Raw genomic sequence first — 23,858 nt, 5'->3', positions numbered from 1 at the left:
TTTGTTGTTCCTCCATCTACGTGCTTTGAACTCCCAGGATGTTCAAGGGTACACTGACAATCAGTTGTTTAACTCAAAAGAATGAACACCACTTAGGATGGAAATTCTAAACATTAAAATAATGACTGAAAAATACTTTGACCATCTTTTTTTTTTTTTTTTTTTTGAGATGGAGTCTTGCTCTGTCGCCCAGGCTGGAGTGCAGTGGGGCCATCTCGGCTCACTGAAACCTCCATCTCCTGAGTTCAAGCGATTCTCCTGCCTCAGCCTCCCAAGTAGCTGGGATTACAGGTCTGCATCACCATGTCCAGTTTGTTTGTTTTTGTTTTTTGAGACAGAGTTTCACTCTTGTTGCCCAGGCTAGAGTGCAATGGCGTGATCTCAGCTCACTGCAACCTCCTCCTCCCGGGTTCAAAGGATTCTCCTGCCTGTCTCCCGAGTAGCTGGGATTACAGGCATGTGCCACCAAGCACGACTAATTTTGTATTTTTAGTAGAGATGGGGTTTCTTCATGTTGGTCAGGCTGGTCTTGAACTCCTGACCTCACGTGATCTGCCCTCCTCAGTCTCCCAAAGAGCTGGGATTACAGGCGTGAGCCACTGCGCCCAGCTCTGACCATCCTGTAATGAGAGTTTTTACGTTCATGTCACCAAAAACTATCCATTTCATCCCATTTTTTAATCCTCTATTCCCAAATCTATATTCTTCCAGATTATAAAAAAAGATGGAGGTATAACAATTAAATACTTAAGCAAAGATTCCTTAGGTAGCTACTTTCCCCCAAATTATTTGAAACACAGAACGTTGGGTATGGCCATTTCTTTTGTAACTGAATAACTGGATGGCCACTATCCTCTCAAACACTTAAAAGCATTACTTAGACAGACAACTACAAGTGCTTAAAAAGTATTACTGGAGTATATTGAGTAAATATTAAATGACACAGATATAAAAATATTTTCATAGTCCACATATGAATATATAATTAGAGCATTATTTAGGAATGTGAGAGAAAATTATGCGGAAGCTCTCAAATCTGTAACTACACATTAGCTATAGAGCAACAATTGAAAAGGAACTGCTTTTAGGCCACATCTCTTCAAGTCATTTCTCAATATACTTATAAGGCAAGTCTTGAATTCAGAACCCTGTTTTTTGATGTTTTTTTCATGACAAGGAGAAAAATCTAAAGTTGAGCTATAAATCTAACATTTTCTGCTCATACTGGGCTCACTATCAGTCCCTAAATAAAGGTAAAAACAGTTTCCCCTTGCTAATAAATCATGCACATAAATAATATAATATTGGCATTTTAGTTTTCCTTAAAAGTAACCAGGTTACCACTAATAGCTTCACTAAGTTTGTTTTCGTCCCTTTTTTTTTTTTTTTTTTTTTTTGCCGGTCTCAGTTTTTAATTGTGGCAGGGCCTCACGCACGCGGGCACACACACACACTCAGGCCAGATCTTGTTGAAAGCTGCGATGTCGACACTCTGCATACGCTCTTCAAACTTGGTGATCTCCTCCTCCAGCAAGTCTGTCCCCACCTTGTCCTCCACCACACGCTGAATCTGCAGCTTCCAGATACCGTAGCCCACGGGCACCAGCTTGGAGGCCCCCCGCACCAGCCCGTCCAGCTGGATGAAGCGCACACAGGCCTCCAGGTGGGCCGTGTCCGTCTCATCGTCCCAAGGCTTGAAGTCCAGCAGGATGGAGGACTTGGCCACCAGCGCGGGCTTCTTGGCCTTCTTCTCCGCGTACTGCTGCAGCCGCTCCTCATTGGTAATGCCGCAGCTGTGTTGCCTCATTGTCGCTGCCAAACAGGTCAATGTCATCGTCCTCATCATCCTCTGCTGGTGTGGCTGGCTTCATGGCCGGGGGCTCCACTTGGCGCATGGGAGACATGTGCTGGGTCTGCGGGGCTGTGGCCCGGTGGCCGGGCAAGCTCTTCCCCGGCACGTTCAGCCAGGTCTCTCTGGTTGTCCACTTCCAGACTGGCGATCCGGACGACGAGCTCGCTGTGGTCTCCGCTGGGGCCGCTAGACGCCCCTGGGCCTAAGCTTCCGGCCAGGGATTTCGGGATGTTCTCTCTGGCTCTGGCAATATCATGGAGGATCATGCTGGCCTCCTGGAGGGAGGCGCCGGCCACAGGCCCGTTCATCTGTTCGTAGAGTCTCCTTTCTGCATCGCCATATTTGAACTTGTGGAACCAGATCTTCTCACCTACTAGAAAGTTTGTAGCCATTTCTCTGACGCCAGCCAAGGACACGGCAACCAGGGAACAGGAATCAGGGGACGCAGGACGCCTAAGGAAAGGGTGTGTTTCCGTCCTTTTTTAGAAAACGAAGCAAAACAAAACCAAAAACTCCATCCTCAGTAAACTTGTCCAATAAATAAATAAATTTTATTTATTGTATTTATTTATTGTAAATAAATAAAAAGTAAACGGGCTATCTCAGTTTTTGTTAATCAGTATTTTTAAACAGGAAAGGCCATATATATCGAATTTTAAATAAAAATGTGTTGACACTCAAAGGTTTTAAAATTTAATCTCATTATTTAAGTAAATTACTTTCAAGTGGTGAGCTCATGTACAACATTATATATAAGCTTTTTTTTTTTAAATCAGAAGTTCATTCCAAGATTTTGTTAAAGAAAAGTTGAATGGCTAAATTTCCAAAAGCAAGGTTTTAAACAAACAAAATTAGGTGAAGACATTCAACACAGTAAAGCTACCAGTAAGTTTATTAAACACAGACATTGATGTTTCTAATATTGTACAATTTTCAGAGGCCTCACATGACAAAGCCCTTAAGTTTAATGATTCACTTTGAGAAAATACATCTATATTGACTATAAAGAAGGGTTTCTATGTCATCCTTTTTAATGAGAAAGTTAAAATTAATGGGTGTTTAGCAGTGTCTCAGTATATAGAATTTACATTAGCAGAGGGTCTGATTAGCAACTTTAGATAACTTTCCAACCAAGAAGAGTTGCAAAAAGGTTCCAATTGCATCTACCACCCACACATTCAAAGAAAAAGTACTAATTATGAAAAAAAACCTTTAATGCCACCAAGGAATAAGAATAGTACAGTCAACCTCATTTGTGTATCATTTTGTAGTTATGCATTATCTCATTTGGGTTTAAGACAGCTGGTGAAACTGGTGTTTGCATGCCCATTTCACAGATGAAGAAACAGGTTCTGAGAGAGCCAGTGGCTTGTCCCAGATTACATGTTTAGTAAGATGGGGGATCAGAACATGAAACCAATTGTGAAGCAGATACTGACTTTGTGAAATCCCTGGGCTGAAGTCCTCTCATGAGAGGAAGTGTTCAAACTCTTGTCTCTGAGGCTCCCTTGACTCTGGCCTTGAGCAAGGCCTGCCTGAGAAGCAGCTATTTAAGGAAGCTGCGTGACCAGATGGGCAGGGGTGTGGCCAGCTGAGTGGCTGTGACACACTTCTTGCACGTCGTCTGTCTTCCACCTTGCCTGATGACTTCACCAGCTCTTAAGCACCTAACCCTGTGGTAAGTGTTGTGGGGAATACCACGGTGTAGGAAGACACTGTTCCTGTCCTCACAAACTGTAACCACTGAGCCCATTTGCAACCTAAGGCCACTGAATACAATCTCAGGAGGCACTCTCTTCATAGCACATGTTTATGGATGCCCTGACCATAAGTTCTGCATGTCTCCTGAAGGCCCCACTGAAACGTCATCAAACGCACCTGTCTGCAGGCTTCCAGAATGACAGAATTCTAACAGAGAACATAACACTTAAGGAGACACGCCTAATCACAGAGTGCCTTCACTGTGCTGTGATGAGGAGGCTCTGAGGAGGGAACCCAGACCAGACCCCCATCTCTACAGTTCCTTGACAGAGGCTGTTCACCCGAAGGAAGGTCAGAAAGCATCTAGCCACCATTGTTCCTATGACTACCTTGTGTTTCCAATAAAAACCTACATGCAGAAAGAAAACAAATACAGCAGTCTAACTTTAGAAATGCTCAAAATCCATTTAATTATAAAAATAAAATAATTTTAAGTAAGTTTTTTAGATTGTGGATTTGAGAAAAAAAACAACTTGTGTTTGGAATAGAACTTTGACTCAAAAACGAGAAGCAACGTTAGCCTACATGCTGGTGTTCCTGCTATGTGAGTCCTGGCCAGGGCTCTCTTTTCCTCTTGGTCGTGAACAGTCCTCATCACACTTGTCCTCTGACTAAGCAACAAGGAAGTACCTGGAGCCGCCTGTTTCCTCCAAGCAGATGGTTCCTTGCTTTTCACAACAGATAATTGTAAAATCAGCATGATAGTATAAGAACTAGCTGATTAAACAACCCAACTTGTTGGTTTAAGAGTGCTGAATGAACAACCCATCACACCTGGTGCCTGAGCCCCCCTTTTTTCCAGGTGCAGGGTGAGATGTTCATTTTAATCTGACATGCCTGTGGGCATGATGTGTGTCAGGACCACTTCTCTCTCTCCCTTTTGCTTCCTTAAACCAAGCTAGGCCCACTGCTATGAACTCAGCTGCTGGAGTTCTTTCAGAAGGAACTAGAAAACAGGCTGCCTGTTTGCTACAGAGGCCTAGACTCTTAAGGCCTGGTCTCTTAGGACCCAAGACCATAGAACCTCAGCCAAATAACTCACACTAACATTCTATTGTTGAGGCTTTTTTAACGGAAAACAAAATGTTAGTTTAATGTTTTTATATAAATATGACTTTAAAATATATTGGTTTCTTCTTTTAAGATTCGTTGCTGTGACCACGAGGGTCATTCATTCCTTTACTTTGGAGATATTTATTGAGGTGTGCAATATGCAAGGTACTCTGCAAGGAAAATTCTTTCCCATCAGCCTAAACCAGAAACTGTCTGGTTTTCTGCTTTCTTTCCAAGGCCTAGAATGGTTCCCGGCATATAGCAGAATCCTAATAATGAATGAATGACACACTAAGATAAGCCATACCTGCATTTTCCCCCAACTAGGAGTTCGGATTGTTATAAAAATCAGTATAAAGACCTTTCCCTTTGGCAATCTCTATCTACCAACTAGTTCTTTCTTGGAGCCAGAATCAGATAGGCTCCACAGAGTTGACACAGCTTCATAGCAAATCAGTTAATTAACCACTAGATGTTGATGGGATACCTACTTTGTGCAATTTCCCCCCTCCTAGACAAATGAGCCATGCAAGGAAGCAACTGAGATAGTCTCTGTTTTTCAGAGAGTTTTCATACAAACATAAAGTTACTATAATGCATCCCTGAGGTCAAGGAGGTGGCATCAAGGAAAACTAAAGGAGGTCAGAGGAAGAAGACAGAAGCCTAGGATTTGGCCTTTAACCAGCGGAAGAATAGAAGAAAAGGCATAACAGAAATGCAGGGTGTGTGTGTGTAATGTGTGTCTGTATGTTGGGAGGTGAGGGAGAATGCCACAGACAGAGTCTGGGAGAAGCCAGAGCACACAAGGTATACCAGGAGTTAATTCCATTCAGTGTGATTTGAGTCAATTGAATAAATATTTATTGAATGCACACTGTGTGCCTGGCATTGTGATAGGTACTAGGTATACAATGGTTAACAAGACTGATATCGTTCCTGGGTCACTGGCAAGTGGGAGATATGGAGAAGTAAACAGACAATGACAATATAGTGTGATAAGTGCTATGATAGGGAAAAGTCCAGGTGTTATGAGAAGGATGCAGAAAGGACCCAACCCAAACACTGGCATCAAGAAAACTTCCTGGAAGAGGGGATGTCAAGTTGACCCCCAAAGCCAGGTAGAAACTGGTTGGGTGAAACTGTTCAGGTAGAATATACAGTACTTACACTAGAATTGCAAATGTGAAGGACCATGAGGATCTGAAAGTGGCTGAATTTGTTGAAACACAAGGGGAAGGAGGGCTGGAAAAGAGGCTGGGGATGGAAGCAGTGGCCAGAATTTGCATCTCTTGTACTTCATATTAAAGAGTTTGGACTTCATCCTAACAGCAGTGGTAACCTTGAGGAATTTTACGCAAGAGAATGAAACAAGTGGATGTGCATTTTAGGTAACTATCTGCAGTGTGAGATGGCCCTAAAGGAGCAATGGGTAAAAAAAAAAAAAGGGTAATATGCAGTTAGAGCCTTGAAGTTTTATCCTTAACACAATGTAAGAACCAAATGATTATTTTGTGAATGAAGTGATCAGTGAATCAATCAATAATTTGGTGCAGGATTGAAAATACAAGACTTCAGGCAGAGGATAAAGTTGTCTGTATGTATGTAAGGGTCAGAGTGAAAGCTGATTGGAACACTGACATGTCTTCAAGTCTTGAATCTCATCAGACAAATGATAACAGTTGACAATGGAGTAAAGTGGAACAGAGTAGAAACAGCTTCAGTGTTGGAGTCAAAAGACCAAGGTCTGAGTCTTAGTTTTGATGTTCATTAATTTTGATATGTGCCTTAATTTCTCTGACCATTGGGTTCCACATCTATTATGCCTATTCTTTATGTGCCACTGCATAGCTAGAATGGGAATGGTTATCACAATCTGTGTGCATTTCTGTTTTCAGGTGGTACGCAGGCACTGTGGGAAAACTGATGGCCCAGGGGAGTTTCTAAATCATCCACTGTAAAAATCAGTCAGTTAGTGAAACCTGCCTGACTGAGGGTGGAGTCGTGGTTTACGTAGCGGGGATTTAGAAATCAAGTAGCCAGTAAGTATTGCACAAAGTTTGGGCAGGTGACTCTGTAACTTGTCCACTGGAGACCCTCGTGGAGAGGTTGGGAGAGGGGTGGGAAGCGCCCCTCTCCTGCTGCTGCCCCTAAGGAGAGTACTGGGCACAGAAAGAGCAGAAACAGGTGGTATAGTTGAGGGGTCACAGGGGTCAGTGAGGTAGCTTGGAGAACATACACAGGTAGTTAAGGACATAGTCTAGACTGGAACTCAGCTCCCTGAAGTTGAGTGCTCTTTTCACAACTCCACCTTGTCAAATTAATTATGTCAACTCAAGATCTTAGAAAGGACAACTTATGTAAGATTCAAGCCAAGAGGCCTTCTCATAAGTTTGTGGCTGTAGCTATCAGCCAGGGCCAGATGACCTTATAGAATGAGAGGGCAAAGCAGGAATGCTGGCTGCAGGAGTGAGGCATTCCCCTGGATCCAGTTGTTTGGAAAGAAGAAGGCTTCATGAAGTATGGGGGTGGGGCTATGTCGGTGGTGGCAGAGAAGTGCAGGATGAATTATAACGTACCTGAATCCAGACATAATTAACCAAAGAATAATGTTAAGAGAAGAAAAAGCAAAAGGTGAAGAACTGCTCTGCAAGAAGGTTCTGGAAGAAGGGCTAGTGAACCAATTCATCAGAAAGTACGTCATACCATGTAGTTTTAGGAAACACAGCAGGCCTGAGCTCCTTGGTACCCTCAGGAGATCCAAGCGAACAGGCAGAAAGTGACTGTGCTCTGTGAAATACTTCAGGCACCCAAATGCTCCTCTTTCCAGCACTTTTCATACCATCCCCCTCTCCTTCCCCTTAACACACTCACATGCTTACACCTTCTGGCCCACTCCAGGCTGAGTTTTGCTTCTTTTCTGCAGAAGAGTGTGACACTAGGGCAATATCACTGAACTGAAGAAATTTATTAAAATAGCTTCTTGAAGAAATGTAATTTTGAGTTCCATATCTCTAAATCATCATTATCTTCTCGCTTTCCAAAAGCAGTATAAAGAGTCAGCTGTTTGGGTAGTCCATATAATTTTTATGAAGTAAAACTCGACTAAATTATTTTTTGGTTTCCTACATTCATAGAGTTAGCCCTAAGTGTTGGGTTAACTCTATGAATACAGAAAACCAAAAAATAATTTAGTCTCATCTGTCCCCCATAAAGAAGGCTCCAATAAATCGATCAGCCATAACAAAAAGGCCACTTTCAGTTTTTCCTGGAAATTCCAAAGCAAATAGTATTGAAACCAAATTGGCTATATAATTCATATAATTTATACTCTCCAGTGATCACTTAGCTCAATTAAGGTTCGCAGTCACAGGTATCTCTGACAATCTACGTATCTATAATATCCACACAAAAACATCTGGGGCAGACATCAGAGTCCTTTTATCAAGACTGAAATCCATGTCTCCTGTGCTCTAATATATTTCACCATCCACACTGTTCAGTTGAGCTTTTTACTACAAATGGTTTTAGGCTCTGATGCAAGACAGGAATTTGAAGCATGCATTGGAGTGTTTAATGGTGTTAATTTTTGGTGCACACAAACATCAACTTCACTCAACAATCCAATAATATTGCAAAAAAAAAAAATGCCAGAGAATGAAATACATCAATGGAATTCTTCAGGATTGCAAGCAAAGTAGTTCCACATTCCTGCTGATGCCAACAAATAATAAAATAGCTGCCTATTTACAGGTCCTTAAAGATGTTACAATCAATAAAGAAAATAAAAGGAAGAAGATGGTGTGCTTTCAGATCAAACAATTGTTCTAACTTTTATATTCAGACATGTTTATTTACTTAAAGTCTTTGAATGTAACCCAAGTTAATTTTAAATGAACATCTGATTGTAACAAGGGAAATATAATGTGTGTGTGTGTGTGTGTGTGTGTGTGTGTGTGTTTGGTTTTGTTTCAATTGGATGGTATAACTGTAAACAATTCCTACCTGGAAATATGGATGGTCTCTTCTTCGGGTGCCTCAGGTGAATAGGATCCAAGTTCTTAATATTTCTTTGAAGTCTTCCTCTAATGTCATTTCCTATGAGTAGTTCAGGTGGCAGGCTACTCCTTCTTGATGATTTATAATCATTTTGAGATGAATTTAGTTTGTTCTTCGTTCTGGAATATAAATTGCTGTCATCAACTGCCATTGTGAGGGATACATTAGCGACTCTGAACAAAAATCCAAAAAGCCAAACCCAGCGGCAGCCACCGTCACAGCCACCGTTGCAGCCGCGCCGCCGCCCCAGACTCTGATGTTCTCATGCTTTACCCTGCACTTGTTTGGGAAGCTTAACAAGTTGATAGGCGTGGACTTTAACAGGTGTAGAATTACTAAGTAGCCCCTCCTTTCTACAGTTAATAGCACAGGGGAGGAGAGATCAAAAAAAAAACCATCAGTTGGCAGAAGACTGGGGAATTTGAACAGATGTGACTCAGAGTGGATGGTAACAAAAGTGGTGTAATGGTTGCTGCATGAAATTTCAGCTTCATGGGTGCAACGCCATAAAGCAAACACAGTTCACTATTCAAGAATAAATGCCTACGTAAATTACAAGTCTAATTTTTTGTATCATTTCCCAAACTCTTACAGATTTTAAACAGTTTTGGGGAAGCATTTTTACATTCCCTCATACCTTTAAGTTTCAAGCTATACACATAACACAGAACGAACATCCTTCTTTATTCAGTGTCTTATTTGGCTGGCCGCCAACTGGAAGTTGGCTGGAAGAGGGAGATGAGAGATGACTGGTGATGACCAGGAAGGAACTGGTTGTAGGCGTGTGTCAGGCAGCAGTGCCGGGAACCCGCTGTTGCTTGCCACCCACCCCTTCCATCCTGTGCTCCAGCTGGCAGATAGCTTCTCCAGAAGTTCCTACTGCCTGGCAGTGGAGTCAGAGGTCTAGAAAACAAGCCTTAGCCATAGAAGTAATGACAGGCCTCCACTCACAAATAAAAAGTCAACGTTATTATCCTTGCGGGGATTCTGCCTAGCTTTAAACTAAAATGGTCAATGGGTTTGGTGGTCTAAGAAAAACCAGCATTTCTTCACTCAAGATTCCTGCTTGTCCTATCATCCAGCTTCTTTCTCTCTCTCTCTCCTGGATTTTGCATTTTTATGTCCTTTGCTCCCTTCCCTCTTGCTCTATGTATGTGGAAATGTTCTGCTCTTTCTTCCTTAACTGACTGTGCAGAAATCATCACTCTATAATTCATCTTCCCCAGCCATGCCTCAGGGCTATGCCCATGTCCATCAGCAATCTCTCTCTGTCACATACACACAACACCCCTTTTGTGTTCTGTCTGGTTGCAATGTGAGAAGATGAGATTTGCCTTTTCCCTTCCCAGTGCCTGGAATCAATAGATACATAACATTATAAGGGATTTAGGGGTCATTTCAGAAATCACTGTTTATTTTGGTTTCCTAGATGCTAAATACGTTTTAATATTTGTTGATATTTAGGAGCTGGTTCTGTTTACCAACTTGAGAATATACTTCCACACTAATACAAGTTTTGTTCTCTTTATGCCCTTTCAGCAACAGGTCTCCAAACCACAACAGATTTTCTGGAGAGAAAAGCATTTTTTCTTACAAGTATGCCCAATTGAGAGTTACCATTATAATCTAGCAATCATAACTATAATTATAATCCAGCAATCATATTTATGTATTAGATTATTAAGTTATTTCACCAATTCTGAGAATCATCTGCACCACTTCCCTCCCAGGACCTAGAATAACTTTGTCAAGTTGAAATGTACCATGAACTTCAAAACAATGAGTGACTTGTATGCAACCATTTCTAAAAGCCCATGAGACTGCCTGAATCTCCCTCACCCTAATGATAATACATTTTTTCTAGTGAGGAAATATAAAGTAAAAGCATTTTTTAAAGTTTGAGATAATGATATAATAGGAGGAAAAAACATACATTCCTACAACCCAAACTTCAAGAACAGTGTTTAATTTTCAAATATAAAGCAAGATAGAATCCTAGGGCACAAAAGATTGGGTGCTAACTGGGAGAAATTCAGCAATCAGGAAAGCAGAAGCTCAAACTATTTGGTGAGTGTGTCTTTCTCAATCACACTGTTACCATGGGGCCAACATAAGAGCATGTATGAGATTAAATAGAAGTCTCCAAGGAAAGGTGTTATTATCACACAGAGTGTACACCAGGTATGCCTGCATAGTGTGCCTTTGTCTTTAAGAGTCCCGCTGAAAACACAGAATGAAGTACATATGCACCTGGAATGCATTATAATAATAGCCATCATTTACTGCATGCTTAAAACTGGCCAGATTCTGTGCTAAGCCTTTGGCATGCATTACCTCATTGATTCCTCCTAATCACCCTGTTTATAGATGAAGATGCTGAGACACAGAGTCAAACACACAGGAATTAGAGGACAGAAGATTTGAACACAGGTTTTATCTGACTCCAAAGTCCAAGTTCATGCCTTAAACTATACCACCATAACAATTGTTAAATGTGTGTAATATCTAAAAGGAATTAAAAGTCTTTCTCTACTTTCCTAAAAACAATTATTGGTTTCAAGCAGATCCTCACTGCATCGACTCTGTGAAGGAGTGATCTGGCTCACTTAACTAGGTTTGCCCTATGTAACAGTTGTCAGGAGGTCTTTGAGGTTCACAGAATGAAAGAGAAAAAGCAAGGAAATTCAAATTTTTGCCAGAGTATATTAGAAAGTAATTGCATTCCTACTAGTATCCATGTTGACGCATTTCACACTAAAATGCATTTTAGATAAAAACATTATGTATTCCTGACATTTAAATTATGATTAGGAAAAAAAATCCTCTACCCTATTTCAGAGGTACATCAAGTCCTCTAAACCTCTAAAAATTAAATGACCTAAGAGAGGCAAGAGAAGTTCCCGATGTGTCCAACTTCATCTCTCTCCTGCCCAACTCATTTTCCCCTCATAGAGAATAGAAACAGATGGGGATCTAGCTCATTTAATACACTTCTTTAATGGAGAAAAGTGAGAACAACTTCAATTTTCTATTGTTCAAGTATTAGAGCAATGTAAACAAGGAACAATTTTTATTTATTCAAAAGTAGTATTAAATCTGTGAACATGAAAAGGTAAAGCAAATCATTCTTTCAAAATAGTTAAATTGGCTGCCACATGAATGACAATCAACCACAGAACATTTAGCTTGGTTTGTCTACATGAGAATATTTATAGATTACAATGTTAAGTCCATCTCTCCTTCTGTATAGCAACAGCCAAAGTGGAATTTTTTTTTTCAGGTGGTCAGAAGAACGATGATACAGGCTTTGGGCTAAGAGGAATTTCAAAACTGATAGTATAAATAAATAATTTTAAATACATAAATGGACATTTTCTGTTTTAATGACAATTATTATCATTATCATCATTATTTTTGAGACAAGGTCTCTATCTGTCACCCAGACAGGAGTGCAGTGGCAGCAATCATGGCTCACTGCAGCCTCCACCTCCCAGGCTCAAGCAAACCCCCCACCTCAGCCACCTGAGTAGCTGGGACTACAGGTGTGCACCACCATGCCCAGCTACTTTTTGTATTTTTTTGTAGAGATGGAGTTTCACCATGTTGTCTAGGCTGGCCTTGAACTCCTGGGCTCAAGTGATCCTCCTGCCTCGACCTCTCAAAGTGCTGGGATTACAGGCATGAGCCACCATGCCTGGCTGACCATTATGTTTTTAAAGGTCTCTATTCTTCTATGAATCCAATATACTAATCTCTTTTGAATTATTTTATTATCCTTCAAGATGCTGTGTATTTTATATTAAATGGTGTTATAATATCATGGAAATTTTATTCTTCTTGGTAAGACTTTAATCTTCTTTCCCTCAGATTGTTCAAACAGTCTGTAGAAAGACATTTCCTCACTTTGTAGCCATGCTTTCCTTGTGGATTTTCGTAGCTTTTTTTCTGTAGAGATAGGGGTTGCCTAGGCTGGTCTTGAACTCCTGACCTCAAGTGATCTTCCTGCCTTGGCCTCCTAAAAGGCTGATATTACAGGCAATGAGCCACTGTGTCCAGCCCTATTGGCAGCTTTTAAATAGAACTGCTGAATTATTTTGCTTGTTGTGAGATAGCTGCAATTATATTGAGAACAACACAATTTTACAACCGTCACCATTTTTCTCATTGTCACCTTCACAGAAATGGTCTGCCAAGAAGATTTTAGGCCTGTATGGATTTACCAAATTAATTCCAAATCTCAATCTGACCCAGCTATACTGCATATCCTGCAAACATTTCTTATTTTTGAACTCTATTCAGTTTTCAACTGAGATGACCTACTAATCAGTGGGTTTGACACTAGGAAAAAATAACAGTATAGAACATCAGGATGATGGACATCACCAAGTCAAACAGGTCAATTGACTTCTCCCTCCAAAAGGTCTTGTTGCCAACATATCTTTGCTCAATATGGGTAACAATGTTTGCAGTACTACCTGTGGTATGATTATAGCTGAGGAAATCTTTTCTTAGATCCTAAAAATACAATGTGGATGTTCAGTATCTCATTGGCTCTCAATAGGAATGAACGCTAATGATAAGTCTTCCCCTGTTACAATTCTCTGCTCCCTTGGCTTCCATGACATTATTATTTCTCATTTGTCTTCCTATGTCTCAGGTCCCTTCTGCTCAGATTCTTCAGGGGCTCCTTAAAAAGTCTGTTTTCCTCCCTCCCTCTCTTTGGCAGGCCCATTTATTGAATACCTGTTATGTGTTTGGCACCATGCTATGTTCAAGATCTCTATTCTTAAGAATCTTTTCATCTAAAAAAGGAGCAGAACAACAATAAACAAATTGTTGCAATACAGAATGACTGCTCTGTGCAGAGGTGACACAAAAAAGTGTTTCAGTCTTCTCTTCCTGATGGAGAGAGGGGATGGGAAAGGGTTCTCAGAGAAGTAGTAAGTTCACAAGGCAGATGAGTGGACCCTGGGCAAAGGCACTAAGGTGTGACATTAGCACCGAATGTCCACAGAATGACAAATAGAGCAATCCTGTGCCAACACAGGACCTTACCTCATGCAGAAGTATGGATGCTGGAAAAACAAGATTGGACAATCTGAGAAAATAGAGAGCTGAAGTAAAAACAATCAGTGGTGTTATAATATACATTTTAACAACATCATATATCAGACATCTTCCAGATAATAATACAGACTTTGAAAAAGTCTGCATTAAAAATTTGGCTGTAACCTTTTAAAACAAGTTGGTAATTCCTAACAAAATTTAAAATTTTCTAGCTCCAGTAAGTAACCCTTCTCCTAAACCATCTTTATTTATTCCAGAAACTGTGATAGAGGGATTTGCTGAAGCAGACTCTTAACACAGTTTTTAAAGTCATGCAGACTTTATCTTTTTTAAAAAGCTTCAGAACCAGTTTTTACTGGCTTGAAATCTAACTTCATTTACACTTGCATTCTTCCTTGCTCAATTGTGCAAGTCCCAGCAAAATGCCAGTAAATGCCTGGCCTTTTCTCAAATTAAGGTAAGGTGTAAGGGCACATTTTTTTTCCTAGGCTTATGCGGCTCTCTTTGGTGAGAGGGTACAAAATAAAGAAATCTCCCTCTCTACACTACCCCTGACACACCCACATGGTCTATGAGAGGAAGTACTGTTAGTTTATGTCTTATTCTTCTGTTTAAGGGATTGAACTAAAATTTGCATTCATAAAAGAACTGAAAAATTTTATTTTTTGTGTGTCCAAATACTAGGACAGTGTTTAACTTCAGAAATGCGGTTGCCAGAACCAGGCTGTCACGTGCCCACTGTAACTGAGCTGGCTGCTGCATCAGTGGCTCCACCATCTTTAGGCATTCTCACCTACGGTTTCAACTTGCATCTGTGAGCTGATGATGTCTAAGTCCAAGCTCCCCGCCTACTTCTCCATAGTGTCCTAGATATCTATATTTAATTGCATACTGACTATTTCCTGGTGGAAACTCAGCATGTATAAAACTGGTTCCTCCAAATGTGCAGCTCCTGAATTTCTGTATTTTTTATTTTACCAAAATGGCACCACATTTACCCAGTGACCCCAGCCAGAAACCGTGGAATTATTCTGTCCAAATCATGTCATTTTTACCCCTTAAACATCTTTTGATCTGTGTCTTCTTCCTCACCCCTGCTGACACTGACCAGTGGTAGTATTCATTATCTCATTCTTGAGTTATTGCTTCAGACTCCCAACAGGTCTGGCTACTTGGAGGCTTAGTTCCTTAAGCATTCTACCTTTGACATGGCACTTGGCCCTTTATGTCTTAACTAACAACCTCTGGTTAGCCCATTTCCCTCTTTAAAGACACTCAACAGAGTAAGAACAAGGAAACTTCCTCAACCTAATAAAAGACATTTACAAAAAGCCTGCAGATGATATAATACTTGATGAAAGACTGAATGCTTGCTTTCCTTTTAAGATCAGGAACAAGGCAAGACATCTACTCTTGCTACTTCTATTAACATTGTACTGAAGGCTCTATATGGTGTTATCAGTCAAGAAAAAGAATAAAGAGCATCCAATTGGATACAAAACTGTATTTGCAGATAAAATAATCATCTATGTAGAAAATTGATGGAACCTATAGAAAAGTTACAAGAACTAATAAATGAGCTCAGCAAGGCTGCAGGATATAAGATAAATGCACAAAAATCAATTGTGTTTCTATACTAGCAATGAGAAACAAAATTAAAATGTTTTAATGCCATAAAAATATTAAATATTTAGGAATAAATCTGACAACAGATGTGACAGATATGTCTATTGAAAACTAAAATAATATTACTAAAAGGAATTACAGAAAATTTAAGTAAATGGAGAGATATATTATGTTCATGGGTCAGAAGACTCAGTATTGTTAAGCTATAACAAAACTGATCTGTGGATTCAATGTAATACCAGTCAAAATCTTAGCAAAAATTTTTTTTGGTAGAAAGTTACAAACTGATACAAAAATTCAAATGGAAATGCAAGGGATCAAGAATAGCCAAAATGACACTGAAAAAGAAAAAAGTTGGAGAATTAATACTACTGATTTCTGTGGGCGTGGTGGCTCACGCCTGTAATCCCAGCACTTTGGAAGGCCAAGGCAGGCAGATCACCTGAGGTCAGGAGTTCAAGACCAGCCTTGCCAACATGGCGAAACCTCGTTTCTACTAAAAATACAAAAATTAGCTGGGCAAAGTGGCCCATGCCTGTAATCCCAGCTATTCAGGAGGCTGAGGAAGGAAGAATTGCTTGAACCCAGGAGGTGGAGGTTACAGCGACCCGAGATCATGCACTCCAGCCTGGACAACAGAAGGAGACTCCATCTTAAAAAACAAAAACAAAAACAACAACAAAAAACCTACTGATTTCAAGACTTGACATAAAGCTACACTACAGACAGTGTGGTACTGGCATAACGATAGACAAAAAGGTCAGTGGAATAGAACAGCGAGTCCGGAAATGGACCCATAAATAAACAGACAACTTATTTTTGACAAAAGTGCAAAGGCAATTAAGTAGAGAAAAAATAGTCTTTTTGATAAGTTGTGATAGAATACTTGGACATCCACATGCAAAAAAAAAATTAACTTTGATCTATACCTCATACCACATGCAAACACTAACTCAAGATGGACCACTGGCCTAAATGTAAACTCTAAAACTATACATTTTCTAGAAGAAAATGTAAGAGAAAGCCTCTGATCCATGGAAGGCAATTAATAAACTGGACTTTATCAAAATTAAAATCTTCTGCTTTTTGAAAGACACTGTGAAGAGAATCTAAAGATAAGACACAGACTGGGAGAAAATATTTGCAAGGCATTTATTTAGTAAAGAGCTTATATCCAGAATATGTGAGGAAATCTCCATGCTCAACAATAAGAACAAACAATGCAATTAAAAGATGGGCAAAATACATGAGCAGATACTTCATAAAAATGAAGAAGGCAAATAAGTACATGAAAATGTGTTTGGCATCATTAGTCATTAAAGAAATGCAACTTAAAACCATGATGACATACCACTACCTACTTATTAGGACGGCTAAAATTAAAAAAGACTGACCAAACCAAATGTGGAGCAACTGGAATTCACATATGCAATGGTAAAATCATTTCAGAAAAAAGTTTAGAAATTTCTGAAAAATCTAAACATACACCTACCATATAATCCATCCATTCTACTCTCAGTACCTACTCAAGAGACATGAAGGCAAAGACATGTATATTATGTTCATAACAGTTTTACTTATATAATAGCCAAATACTAGAAACAGAATGTTCATCAACAATTGAATGAATAAACTGGTGTATCTATACAATAGAATACTATTTGGCAATAAAAGGAAGGCTACAGCATGGATGAGTCTCAAAATAATTAGGCTGGGTGAAAGAAAGCAGACCAAAAAGCTGCATACCGTATGATTCCACCGATACGAAATTCTAAAAAATGTAAGCTAATCTTCAATGACAGAAAACAGATCAGTGGTTGCCTGGCGATAGTGGTGGAGGGACGGGAGTGGGGGATTACCAAGACACTGGATGAAATGTTGAAGGGGTGGTGTTGGATTCAAGTCTCAAAAAACAAAAAACAAAAACAAAACAACTTATCAAATTGTATAAATATGTGCAGTTTATTATATGTCAATTATATGTAAATAAAACTTCTTTTAAAAGGCAGTGCTACACCTTCTCTCAGTGCATTTGACCAAAGATTTGGAAATGGATTCCGCTAATATAATTTTTTTTTCTTTGAGACAGGGTCTCACTCTGTCACCCAGGCTGGTGTGCAGTGGCATGATCATGGCTCCTTGCAGCCTCGAATTCCTGGGCTCAAGCAATCCTCCTGTCTCAGCCTCCTGAGTAGGTGGCACCCTAGGCGTACGCCACCATGCCTGGCTAATTTATTTTTATTTTTTTGTAGAGATGGGTTGGCACTATGGTTGCCCAGGCTGGTCTTCAACTCCTGGTCTCAAGCCATCCTCCCACCTTGGCCTCCCAAAGTGCCAGAATTACAAGCATGAGCTGCTATGCCTGGCTCCAGCTAATAAAATTAATAAATAAAAGTGAAAATAGTTCTTCTGATTCTATCACCTGCATGAACAGTGAGTGGAAAATATACATATGCCCAAGAGTTATGTGAGTCTTTCTCACTCTGACAAGGACTTTCTTACCCTGAATTATGTTTAAGTTTTAATTTATACACTGTAAGACTCCAAGAATGTCAGAAAGAATGTCTCCTTTGACATTTCTAGGTAACACATTCATTGTTACAGTGAGTTGCCCAGAGAAGGTGCTCAACAAACATTAGAGAAAGAAGGAAAGAGTAAATGAGTGAAAAGCCAAAATGGAGGCTGGAAGGGGAAGCATTTCTTGACAGAAAGGGTTTCCTCACAAGCTACCAACAAAAATTGTGAAATATTTTAGCCCAAAGAATTTCAAGATCAGGATAAATATTGGTTATCTTAGTTGGTTTAGGTGCTGGCTTACCACACACCGAAGGGCTGGACAAAATGAAAAACCTGGAGATTCTTCCCATGCTTTCTGATGCCACTGATGTTCTTCAGGCTCTTCTATCCGAACCCTCCAGAAGGAAGTGCAGCAAGAATACCTTCAGTAGCTTTGCAGTTGAATCTCATGTTGCACTGATTGTTGAGGTGATGCCACACATTTAATGAAAAATACTTAAAATGTCCTCGTCATCTCCTACATCAAGCTAGCTCTATTCTGTGCAATTTCAGGTATAGTCAGAGGAAAAACGTTATAATTCATGGCCATTTAAATGCCAACTTGGCTTTGGGGTTGGCGTTTTTCATAACCTCACGTATACAGGAGTAAGATAGTTTCTCAGAAACTGGTATTAAGCAAACAAAAAAATAGTAATAATACAGATTTAAATATGACAATGAAAAAGCTTGATGTAATGGACAAAGAACACTACACCCAAAAATACTGTCTTTTCAAACTTACTTAGAACAACAACAAAAAAAGGGCTATGTATTAGGCCATGAAACAAATCTCAAAATACCAATTTGTTTTATGTTGTCACACTATGTAAGGCATTCTTTTACCATTACTCAATAAAACTGAAAATCAATATTAAAAATAGCAAAAAATAAAAAGATTATCTCTGAATCTGAATAAATTATTGTGCATTTCCGCTGGCCAGGTCCTATGCTAAGCATTTCTCATGCAGCATTTCATTCACCCTCGTGAGTGTGGTACTAACATTATCTCCATTAGACAGTGGAGGAAACACATTGAGAGGCCGAGAAACTACATCAGGTAAATAATTTCCACAACGCCTATTCCTCCATTCACACCAACATCTATAAAATATACATTTCCCCGTTTATTCCTTGTTTTCCAACTAATTCCAGGCGCTTCCTTTTTGCTTCTGCCTTCCATTTCCCTGGTTCCTTATCCACAAAGCATCTCGTGTCCCCATCCTGATTTCTAGGCCATTTTCTTTGATACAGGGAAAACAACAAAATCAAATGAGGGATTTCAAAAGGTGTCCTTCCAAAAAGCAGAAGGTCTTTCTACCTTCAAGAGTGAAAAAGGAGTCACCATTTTCTTACCTCTGCCCAGGAATTAAATTCCAATTCAGGATTCCAAATGTGCCTATGTAGTATACAAGATTTCAGAGTCTGGCCTATTTGCTTGCTGGGGAGTACTAGCCAGCCACAAAAACACGTGGTCAACGCTGGGAACTGCCTTCGACAGTAAGGTGGGCCTTGATATTCCACTTCAATTCTCCCAGGCTCTCCTATCATCTCAGATGAATCTACCCATCCATCTATTTATTTTTTATCACTCTCTAGATAAAAATATGTTTATCTTATTTTATTTATATCATATTCTAGAAGCTAGCAAAGGCCCAAATATCAAAAACCAAACTTCACAGATGCCCAATCAACACTTTTCTACCCTCATAAAACTAAATATTTGTAGTATTATGATGAACAGCTGAAAAACAGGATCTTAAGAAAGCTTTTAAAGCAGATATATTTTTGGGTTTTTTTGCCCAAATATATACTTATCTTACTCATTGTATTAATACTATTAGTAGTTAGGATTCAAAGGGAGGCAGATACTTTCATAGCAACCAAATCTTTTTAAAAAATCTATATTTCAGAAGCTCTTTAGCTGTTTTTTTTAATTCTCTCTTTTAGTTACATAAGAAACACATGGTTGTTGCAGAATATTTGGAAAGCACAAAAAGTAAATAAAAGGAGTCAGAAAACATTTTATAACCTCACCAATCAAGACAACCACTGTCTATATTTTGTCATATTTGCTTCCAGACCATAGGCTTTGTCTTGCCATCGCCTGCCACCCAGATTTAACCTCAGTGACTGTTCTCAGCCAAAGGAATGGTTCATCCATGTGAATGGCATCATGGGGATGGGAGGGGCTGCCCAAGTGAGATAAATGAGTGATGTTGTAGTGTAAGAACATAAACAGTGGTAAACACTCTGAAAACTGGGGTAAACATCTCTCCTCTAAAGGGGCAGTGGCTTTCCAACACCCAGTGGACTGTGGCTCTGGAGGACTGAAGCCCCCGATTTGTCTCAACCTCTAATTTTTAAAAGAAACTTGTAACCTGGATTTTTATGTTGAAATATCTTGATTTGTAAATGTTGGCTTTAGGTTTTTAAAAACACTATGTAGGCCAAAGAAACCAAAATTACATACTAGTTGAAGCCTCTGACTTAACCCACTTCCTGAGGCCACATAGTCAGACTTTCACAGAACTTCTGAAGTGCCTTAAACCAATTCCCCGCACCCCCCAACACCACCCCGAGATGGAGCCTCACTCTGTCATCCAGGCTGGAGTGTGATGGCATGATCCCAACTCACTGCAACGTCCCTCCTGAGTTCAAGCGATTCTCCTGCCTCAGCCTCCCGAGTAGCTTGGATTACAGGCACAAACCACCACACCCGGCTAATTTTTGTATTTTTAGTAAGACGGGGTTTCACCACGTTGGCCAGGCTGGTCTCAAACTCCTGGCCTTGGTTGATCTGCCCGCCTTGGCCTCCCAAAGTGCTGGGATTACAGGCATGAGCCACCACTCTCAGCCAACCCATCATCTTCAAATAGCAGATTTGTGAACATCCAAGTCTCAGAGGTGTACCCAGGTGAGAAACATCTATAAAATTCTGCACACAACTGTCCTGTCTTGGAGACTGACCATGTGAGAAAGCATGTCGAAGACTCTTGAATTTTGCAGCAAAGAAGCAACCCTGTTTACCTTTGTTTGTTCAACCATCATTTTCCAAACTTAGTTGAATATAGAACTTTCTTTCCCCTTTTGTCTACATAATAACTATTGGTATTCTTTAGCCTTAATGTTCTGCAGAACACACTTTGGGACATTCTACTTTAACACAAAACTGTTTCCCTAATGGCCATGTGAGCCTTGTGGTAGGCCATGAGAGGAGAAACTAGAACAAGCTTTATGATGCGCCTTAAATTCCTGCACATCACGCTCCGTGGGCCCCCTTTCCCTGCACATAGAATAGGTCTTCATGCTATGTAACCAACACATATTGACCACTTTTATATGCTAAAGAAGGTGGGCTAATCTCAAATAACTTATTAGAGACTCAGGAGTCTGATATAAGCTAAATGAATTGTCTTTATAATTGCAATTTATACAGGCAAATAAAGAAATAAATTTTCACTCTTCTGGCATATGCCAACTGTTGGAAGAGGGCAAATGAAGTCAAAATATAGTTTACATTTTTCTACAGGTTGTCCTCAAACTAGACAGAAAACAACCAAAAGTTAACAGTGTTCTCACTAAATTAGTAATTACTGTGTTCTACACAAACCTGTATTTTTTGGTTGTTGAACAAGTTTCTCCACAAAGGATCAACTATCACGCCACCTTGATGAAATGCTATCCTATTAGGGAGGTCAGTTTTTTTCCATGATTGCTTATGGTTTTATTTTGGTCTTTATGAAGATGAGGTTTGACTAGCAATTTGATAAAATTATTTTTGTGGCTTTCCATTTTCCACAATAATTCCTCTAAAATTCTCAAAAGAATACCTCAGCTTAAGCTTTCATGTCTTTGCTTTCATCCGACCTTTATTTTCTATCTAGCAGTTATTGGAAAGGCCAGGTATTTAACTGTGGTTTATCTAAACTCCCTTTTCTAAGTCAAGATACAGTTCTTAAGAAGTTTATGGTAACACGACACTTAAGAGTTCTGTTAAATTTAAGAACTTTGGAAAAACTAGTATGCAATTCTCCATGTAATTCATACTTGAAACAAAAATATAATATTTACCAACTGTGACAAATGTTTCTTCTTCTGCCATTCCAGGATAGGAATCATAACAAAATTATTTAAATCACTTAATAAGGGAGTTCCATGTATTATTTGGAGGGTAACACACATACACACACATCACACTATACAGATATACATATGAAGCTTCTTTTCTCTAGAAAATATCTACGATATGCTGGGAGTGGTGGCTCATGCCTGTAATCCCAACACTTTCGGAGGCCAAGATGGGAGAATAGAATAGCTTGAGTCCAGGAGTTTGAGACCAGCCTGGACAACATGGTAAGACCCCGTTTCTACAAATAAAAAATCAGCCGGGCATCTCAGTGCATGCCTGTGGTTCCAGCTACCCAGAAGGCTGAGGTAGGAGGATCCGTTGAGCCCCAGTGGTCGAGGCTTCAGTGAGCTATGATCGTGCCACTGTACTCCAGCCTGGGCAACAGAGTGAGACCCTGTCTCAAAATAAATACATAAATTGGAAAATCTCTACAATTTAACTTCTACTTTAAAATATCAAAAAGACTTTAGTGAATGCCCAGCTCTAAAAAGAAGTAATATACTGTACAGTTTCCTACTTCCTAGGGGGAAGAAAACAGCTGGGCAAACACACTAACAACGCTGTTAGAGTTGTGGGGCAGGGGTATATTAAAGTGACTTCATTAGATACCAGAAGATACAAGGGGCGCTGACTTCTTGTGAACATTCTTTCTTTCCTCAGACCAAACAAGTCAGTCATCTGAATCTTTTTCTTTTCATATCCTGTAGCTGTCAAACACTCTTCCCTGACATGAATCCAAAGCTGTAATTTTCTACATGAACCACTCGTTTTTTGGAGGAGGTGTGTGATTTTTGGTTTATGTTTTGTCTACATTCCTTGCAAACGCCCCTTCTGATGCAATGTTTCACAAAATACTTATTATACTGATCCCTAGTAGAGGAGGGAACAGTACACACACACACATAAACACACATACATACACGCGTGTGTATATCTATATCTATATCCATGTCTAAGCAGCTTTGGATTTTTAAACAGGTATTGTTAATTGATGGATAAATTTAATCAACCTCTGGGTCTCCATTCACAAGTACTGGCTGTGAGTTCCTCAAATATATATAATTCTCAAATCTACTTTACTGCCTCAAATTTGGGCTCCTACATCCAACTCCCTGACATTTCCATCTGGATACTCAGGATCATCCAAAACTCAACATAACCAGGATTGAAATCATCATGATCTCTAAATTGCTCCCTGTCCTGCATTTTCGTGGCCAAACAAGTTTCTAACTTGGGAAATCCTTCTAAATTTCTCCCTCTCATCACCACTATACGCAATTACTGCTAACTAGGTGCTGCCAATTTTACCTCCTAGAATTCAGGACTTCCTCTATTCCTACAACCCTTGTCCTAATGCAGGTCTCCAATAACCTTGCCAGGATTCTGCAACAGCTTCCTCTCTGCCTCTAGTGCTCTCCCTCCCAAATATATCCTAAATTTGGTGCCAAATGGCTCCATCTAAAAGGCAAGTGGTGAGTTCATGCTCCAGTTTAAATTGTTTCTAAGGCTCCCTATGGGCTACAGGTACAAATGCAATGTTAGCTCTATTTCCATACCTTGGTATGACTAAGCATTTCCTCTGTGACTGCCGGTTTACCTTTTTACAGTCATCTCTGTTCAGCAACTCAATTGCATGCAGTTAATACCCAAACACTGCCCACCCCCAGTTGTTTCTCAGTCTGTGCCTGAGTTCATGTTGCCACCTCATCCTGGAATCCTTTGCTAACACTCTGCTCACTCCTTAATTCCCTTCCCTCG

General features: G+C 39.8%; 1 protein-coding gene and 1 pseudogene across 1 annotated transcript in view; both read right to left on the bottom strand.

Moving 5' to 3' along the window:
• The window catches only part of FRY (FRY microtubule binding protein), a 451,440-nt gene that overhangs the window by 343,512 nt on the left and 84,070 nt on the right, over positions 1 to 23,858 (bottom strand). The window contains exon 2 of the mRNA XM_055360541.2: positions 8,669 to 8,841. The gene's annotated coding sequence lies outside the window, so the exon portion shown is untranslated. The remainder of the gene's footprint in view (positions 1 to 8,668; positions 8,842 to 23,858) is intronic.
• On the bottom strand, positions 475 to 2,477 carry LOC109029447 (elongation factor 1-delta-like; annotated as a pseudogene).

This window comes from Gorilla gorilla, chromosome 14 (assembly GCF_029281585.2).
Source record: "Gorilla gorilla gorilla isolate KB3781 chromosome 14, NHGRI_mGorGor1-v2.1_pri, whole genome shotgun sequence".
Lineage (NCBI taxonomy): Eukaryota > Metazoa > Chordata > Mammalia > Primates > Hominidae > Gorilla > Gorilla gorilla.
The sequence above is the reverse complement of the archived record's forward strand: the minus strand, read 5'-3'. Positions and strand labels throughout refer to the sequence as shown.